This window comes from Heterocephalus glaber, unplaced genomic scaffold, assembly GCF_053883595.1.
Source record: "Heterocephalus glaber isolate CG9 unplaced genomic scaffold, H.glaber_assembly_v1.0 deba00001730, whole genome shotgun sequence".
NCBI classification, from domain to species: Eukaryota; Metazoa; Chordata; class Mammalia; order Rodentia; family Bathyergidae; genus Heterocephalus; species Heterocephalus glaber.
This window is the reverse complement of record NW_028258441.1, coordinates 3,067,708-3,075,503: the sequence shown is the minus strand read 5'-3', so window position 1 is coordinate 3,075,503 and position 7,796 is coordinate 3,067,708. Positions and strand designations below refer to the sequence as shown.

Below are 7,796 nucleotides of genomic sequence, written 5' to 3'. Positions count from 1 at the left end.
TAAAGATAAACAATAAGCAATTAGGAAGATGCATCTTTTGTGAATGGGAAGGGAACTAAGGGATAGAGGGAGGAAAGAAGGGAAAGGGATGTTAAAAGAAATCAGATCATGATATATATGTACCAAATACCCAAAATGGATATTTTCATGATGTACAGCCTACGTGTACTAATTAAAATCAAAGTAAAAATTAGGAAAACAGTCCATTCAAAGGAACAAAATAATTTCCAAAAACTGTTTCTGAAAACATAAGCTTCAGATATATTTGACAAAAACTTTGACATAACTGTTTTACATATGCAAAAGCAAACAAGGAAATGTGAACAAACAAAAGAAGTCAGGAAAGTGATATATAAAATGAAATGAGGGTATGTATTAAGAGATAAGAAATATATCAGAATACTAATTGGAAATTCTGGAACTGAAAAATATAACAGATATAAAAACTGTATTAACAAATTGTACAGTGAAATCAAACATGCAAATACATAATTAGCTATCCTGAAGATAGGTCATTTGAAATTATTGAGGGGGAAGAGCAAAAACAATGAAGAATGAAGTAAAGTGAATAGAGACAAAGTACATTTGGGACAGTGTCAAAACTAATGCCATCATTATTGAAATTCCAGAAAGAAAAGAGAGTATTTGAGGCTATGATGGCAACAGTATTCCCAAATTTGAGGAAAAATGTGAATATACAAATCCACAAATTTCAAATAGAACAAATGCAATAATACGAACATTATTCACAATAAAAACAAAAGGTGGAAATGGCCAGTGTTTATTGATAGATGAAAGACTACATAAGAGTAACATTAGTTTTGAAATGTGAAGAAAATTCCTTTTTTTAATGAATTTTACTGGTACATTTTAGGTATAAAATATAAAGACATTCATCACTGGAAATTTGCACCTTTACATAATCTCTCTTGGTTGTTATTTAATCCCCATTCCCCTGCCCTCCCTTCAACTTCTCCATCCCTCCCTATTAAGACTTTGCTTCCAGTTTTTCATTTTCTCATATTAATTCCATTCCCTTCTGTCCTTTCCCCTAACCCTCCAACTTCCCCTTCCCCTTTGCTCCTTTTCTTCCTATTTCACGTTATCTATTATACCTTTTGGTCCTTATTTACACTTTCAGTTTCTCACACTAGAGAAACTACTCAGTATTTACACATTTGTGTCCTATTTATTTCACTTAAGAGTATTGCCTCAATGTGAATCCATTTAGCTATAAATGTCTCTAATTTCTCATTTTTTATGGCGGAGTAGTACTCTATTGTATAAAAAAAAAAAACATTTTCTTTATCCAGTCTCCAGTTGATGGGCAATTGGGCTGCTTCCAAGTTTTAGCTATTACAAATTGTGGTGCTATGAACATGGGTGCACATATACCACTGTGGTATGATTCTTTTAATTCTTTGGGGAAGATCCCCAGCAGGGGAAAAGCTGGGTCAAATGGGACTTCCAGTCCTAGTTCTTTGAGGTATCTCCATACTGATTTCTACAGTGGTTGCACAAGTCTACACTCCCACCAGCAGTGGAGCAGGGTTTCTCTTTCCCCACAGCCCCGCCAGCATTTGTTATTGGTTGATTTCATGATAGCAGCCATTCTTTCTGGAGTGAGGTGGAATCTCAGTGTTATTTTCATTTGCATCTCTCGAATGACTTGTAATGTTGAACAATTTTTCATATGTTTATTTGCCATTTCTACTTCTTTGTGTGAGAAATGTCTGTTCATTTCAGATATCCATTTTTGGATTGAGTCTTTAAATTTGAGAGGTCTGATTTTTTAAAATCTTTATAGATTTGAGATAGTAGACCTTTGTCTGGGGAATAGCAGGTGAAGATTTTTTCCCACATTGTGGGCTGTCTCTTCACATTGCTGGTGGTTTCTCCTTTTGTCCAGAAGCTTTTTCGTAAGATGAGATCCCAAGGCGGTGCCAGGCTGCTGCGCCTGCGTGGTGGGCGTGCTCGGGGTGCAGCTGCTTTTGCGGCCTCCCCTCCTCCACTGCCGCCACGATCCGCCCTGGAGAGCAGGATCCCGCGCCAGTGAACAATGAAGCAGAATTCCAACATAGTGGCCTTCCTCAGCAAGCTGTGGACGCTGGTGGAGGAAGCCCCCACCAACGAGTTCATCACCTGGAGCCAGAATGGTCAGAGTTTTTTGGTCTTGGATGAACAAAGATTTGTGAAAGAAATTCTTCTCAAATATTTCAAGCACAATAACATGGCGAGCTTCGTGAGGCAGTTGAACATCTGTGGTTTCCGTAAAGTGGTGCACATTGACTCTGGAATAGTAAAGCAAGAAAGAGATGGGCCTGTCGAATTTCAGCACCCTTACTTCAAAAAAGGCCAGGACAACTTGGTGGAGAACATCAAAAGGAAGGTTTCATCTTCAAAACCTGAAGAAAATAAAATTCATCAGGAAGATTTAATAAAAATTATAAGTAGTGCCCAGAAGGTTCAAATAAAAAAGAAACTATTGAGTCCAGGCTTTCAGAATTAAAAATTGAGAATGAGTCCCTCTGGAAGGAAGTGTCGAAATTAAGAGCTAAGCATGAACAACAGCAGCAAGTTATTCGAAAGATTGTTCAGTTTATTGTTACACTGGTTCAGAATAACCAACTTATGAGTTTAAAATGTAAAAGGCCTCTACTTCTAAACACAAGTGGAGCCCAAAAGAAGAATCTGTTTCAACACATAGTCAAAGAACCAACTGATAATCACCACCACAAGTTTCCACCCAGTAGGAGTGAAGGTTTAAAGCAAAGGGAGCGGATTTCAGATGACATCATTTATGACATTATCAATTATAATGCAGATGAAGAAAATTTCCCAGTTATTCACGAAATGAATGAGGATGTTATATCTGATCCCTTCAAGTAAGGAGTTTGTGAAATAAAATTTATGAAAATAAAAAAAAGAAGAGATCCCACTTGTTGATTGCTTGTGCTAGTTCACAGCCAACTGAGGTTTTGTTCATAAAATCTCTTTCAAAACAATGTCTTCAAGAGTTCTACCTAACCTCTGTTCCAGCCGGTTCAGCATTTCTCTTTTAATATTTAGATCTTTAATCCATTTTGATTTTACTTTAGTGCATGGTGAGAGATATAGGTTTAGTTTTAATCTTTGCAAGTTGAAACCGAATTTTTCCAGCACCATTTATTAAAGAGGCTATCTTTCCTTCACTGAGGGTGTTTGGATCCTTTGTCAAAGATGAGGTGGCTGAGTGTGTCTGGAGTTGTTTCTGCATCTTCTAATCTGTTCCACTGGTCCTCAGGTCTGTTTCTTTGCCAGTACCATGCTGTTTTTTTTATCACAGTAGCTTTGTAGTATAGTTTCAAGTTGGGGGGATGTGATACCTCCTGCCATGGCTCTGTTGCCTAGAATTGCTTTTGATATTCTGGGTCTCTTCTTGTTCCAAATGAATTTTTGCTTTGTTTTCTCAAGGTCCATGAAGTATGCTGCTGGGATTTCAGTTGGAATTGTATTGAATCTATATAGCAGTTTTGGAAGTATGGCCATTTTCACTCTGTTAATCGTTTCTACCCAGGATCAGGGGATGTCTTTCCATTTTTTGATATCGTCTTCAATCTCTCTTTTCAGAGTGCCATAGATTTCAGAGAAGAAGTCTTTGATTTCTTTTGTTGGGTTGATTCCTAGGTATTTCAGTTTTTTAGATGCCATTGTGAAAGGAATTATTTGCCCTATTTCTCTCTCAGTGAGTCTGTTGTTCGTGTAGAGGAAAGCTGTTGATTTTTGTGTGTTGACCTTGTATCCAACTGCTTTACTGAAGTTAGTTATTAAACCTAGAAGACTTTTGGTGGAGTTCTTGTGGTCTTCTATATAGAGTATCATGTCTGCAAATAATGACAATTTGACTTCTTCATTTCCTATCTTTATTCCTTTTATTTCTTTCTCTTGTCTAATTTCTCTGGCTAATGTTTCCAAGACTATATTGAACAGGAGTGGCGATAGTGAACACCCTTCTCTTGTTCCTGATTTTAGTGTGAAGGTTTTCAGTTTTTGACCATTTTGTATGTTATTGGCTGTGGTTGTTCATAGATGGTTTTTATCAGATTGAATTAAAGACTATATTCCAATTTTCTGTAGGAATTTTTTTTATCATAAATGTGCATTGGATTTTGTCAAATGCTTTTTCTGCATCTATTGAGATGATCATATGGTTTTTGTCCTTGGCTCTATTTATATAGTGTATTACATTTATTGATTTGCATATGTTGAACCATCCCTGCATCCCTGGGATGAATTCCACTTGGTCAGGGTGTATGATCTTCTTGGGGATCTTCTGCATTCTATTTACTAGGATCTTATTAAGGATTTTTGCATCTATGTTCATGAGTGAGATTGGGTCTTTTTCAGTTGGGTCTTTCTCTGCTTTGGGGATCAAGGAGATGGTTGCTTCCAGAAATGAATTTGGGAATATTACTTCCCTTTTAATTTCACTGAAGAGTTTAAACAGTAGTGGCTTGGCTGGAGATTTAGCTCAGTGGTTTCACTGCCTGCTGCTCAAGCCCAAGGACCCAAGTTCGATCCCCGGTATACAAAGAAAAAAGAAACAAACAAAAAAACAAAACAGTAGTGGCAGTAGTTCCTCTCTAAATCTCTTGTAGAACTAGGCATTTCCATCAGGATCCGGGCTTTTCTTATAAGTTTTTAATTATGTTTTCAAGTTCATTGATTGATATTTGTTTGTTTAGAATTTTTAGTTCTACTTCGTTCGACTTTATTGACTCATACATATCTCGGAATCTGTCCATTTTTTCTGTATTTTCCATCTCATTGGCATATAGGTTCTGGAAGCAGGTATTGATGATCCTCTGCATCTCTGCTGGGTCCATTTTAATTTCATCCTTTTCATTCATAATTGCGTGGATTTGGGCCTGTTCTTTCATTTTTCTGATAAGGTTGTCTAAGGGTTGGTCAATTTTGTTTATTCTTTCAAAGAACCAATTCTTGGCTTCATTCATTTTTTGTATCGTTTCCTTAGTCTCCTTTGAATTCATTTCTGCTCTAATCTTTACAATTTCCTCCCTTGTATCAGCTTTGGGTCTGTCCTGCTCTTCTTTTTCCAGAAGCTTGAGGTTCAGAATCAGGTTTTTTAATTGGGCCTTCTCTTTTCCTAATATGAGTACTCACTTCTATGAATTTCCCTCATAAGACTGCTTTCATTGTGTCCCAATTATTCCTATATGTGGTATTGTCATTGTCACTTAATTGAAGGAAATGTCTGATTTCTTCTTTAATATCCTCTGTGACCCACTGGTTATTCAGAAGTGTGTTGTTCAATTTCCATGTGTTTATGAAATTCTTGTGGTTTATTTTCCTATTGATCTCCAATTTCATTGCACTATGGTCTGATAATATACAAGGTATAAATTCAATTCCTTTGTACTTACATAAACATGTTCCATGAGTGAGTATGTAGTCTATTTTGCAGAACGACCCATGTGCAGCTGAAAAGAATGTGTATTCTGATTTTGTGGAGTGAAACACTCTGTAAACATCTGTTAAGTTCATTTGTTCAAGAGTTTGAGTTCTAGTATTTAGCTGTTTATTTTTTGTCTAGTTTATCCACCTCTTTGTGACAGGTATTGAGGTTCCCCACTACTATTGTATTAGTGCTTATTTGATTTTTCATGTCTGTTAGTATTTGTTTTATATAGTTGGGTGCACTATTGTTTGGTGCATATATATTTTTAATTGTCATCTCTTCCTCTTGGGTTTTTCCATTTACAAGAATGGAGTGTCTTTCTTTGTCTCTCTTAGTCAGTATTGGTTTGAAATCCACTTGATCTGAAAAGAGAATAACTACTCTTGTTTTTTTTCAGGTTCCTGTCACATGAAGTATTGTTTTGCACCTTGTAACTTCCTGTCTATTAATTTTTTTTTGAATTAAGTGTGTTTCTTGTATGGAGCATATTGTTGTATCATGCTTCTTGACCATTCTGCCAGCCTATTTTTTTGATTGGTGAGTTAAGAGCATTAGCATTGATTGTTATAACTGATACATATTGACTTATCCTTGTCATGACTTTTTCTTTTTGTTGGATTCTCCCCCTTTGCATTTAATTTCTTTTCATGCCTGATGAATTCATTCTGCAGGGCTTTCTGGTGTTGTGATCCTCATTGTCTTTTCCTAGGATATTATTTAAAGTTTTTTGCAGTGCTGGTTTAGTATTTGTGAAGTTCCTAAGGTGTTCTTTGTCATGAAAATATCTTATTTCTCCATCAATTTTGAAAAATAGTTTTGCAGGGTACATCAATCTGGGTTGGAGGTTGTTTTCCTTTAGGGCTTGAAATCCATTGGTCCATGCTCTTCTTACCTTGTGGGATTATGTTGAGAAGTCTGCTGTGATTCTGATGGGCTTTCCATTGTATGTGATTTGTTTCTTTTCTCTAACTGCTTGTAGAAATTTGTTCTTTTGTTGGGTTTGTGGAATCTTAACTATTATATGCCTATTTGTAGATTTTCTTTTGATCAAGGCTAGTTGGAGTCCTCTTTGCCTCACTTATCTGTAAGTCAAGTTCTTTTCCCCTGCTTGGGTAGTTTTCTGCCATCACTTCTTTGAACAGTTTTTTTTTTTTTATGTTGTCTGCACTCTCTACTGTTTCTTCATTGATTCTGATCAATCTTATGTTATTCTTCTTTTCATTGCCTAGCAGCTGCTGGATTGATTTCTCATAGTCCCTTACTATTTTAAAGAAATTTTTCTTTTCTTGGTCACTATTTGCAATCTTATCTTCTGTACCTGAAATTCTGTCTTCACATTGGTTCATTCACCTGCATAAACTTTCAATAGAATTTTTAAACTTGAAATCTGTTTGCATCTGTTTTATGGATTTCATTTGTTTCCTATGTTGGGATTCCATTATATTCCTCAGCACCTCTACTTTTTTGTCTGTGTCCTGTCTTGATTTATTAATCATGTCTTGGACTATGGGCACAGTCTCTCCTATTATCTGAGAAATTATTTCTGATTTCATTTTTTCCAGATCCTCTTTTGTTGCCAGTTCAGGGAATCCAGGCAGTTGAGTATCAGCTTTTTCCATCTCATATCCCTTTGTGGTTCTTTTAGGTGATCTGGAAGTCTGATTTTGAGATTTGTTTATGTGTCTTCTCATTTCATGTGGTGGGGGGGTGCTTGCCTCCTTGTCACTGTTGGCAGTGGTACGGTGTCCCAGAAGGGACCTAAGAGCACTGGGTGGGGCTCTCCTCCTGGGTGCTGGGGGCGGTGGTATGGTGGTCCAGAAGGCTCACCTCCTTCTCAGCGGTAGGAGCAGCTCTGCTTCTCCATGATTGGGGTAGTGGTACAGCAGCCTGAAAGGCTCCTGAAAACAGGAAAGGAATTCTCCCACATGCTAAAACATGATTCAAATTTGAACACATAAGGCTAAGTGAAATAAGAGAGTCATGGTATAATTTAAAAATTACAACAAGATTTCACTCATATGAAAGAAATACAATAGTCAAATTCAAAGAGAAATTAAAGTCAGTAATGGTTCTAAGTGATTATGCACAAAGGAAAATGGGTTGTTATTATATTAAAGTACAATATTTCAATTAGGGATGATGAAAGATGTTCTGGAGATAGATGATGATGATGATGATGATGGTGGTGGCACAATGATGTGACTGGGATGGAAAACCAAGCTGAAGCTGAAAGCCATATTTGCCCCCAGCCAACTCCATATCTGTGGATTCCATATTCTGACCATGGCCATTCACCAACTCCAAGCCCACTCTGCATTTTGTTTACCCTCAGCAAAGA

General features: G+C 36.7%; 1 pseudogene; it reads left to right on the top strand.

The window, feature by feature from the left end:
• Positions 1 to 2,059: 2,059 nt before the first annotated feature.
• Positions 2,060 to 2,889, top strand: LOC101702426 (heat shock factor protein 2 pseudogene; annotated as a pseudogene).
• Positions 2,890 to 7,796: the final 4,907 nt, after the last annotated feature.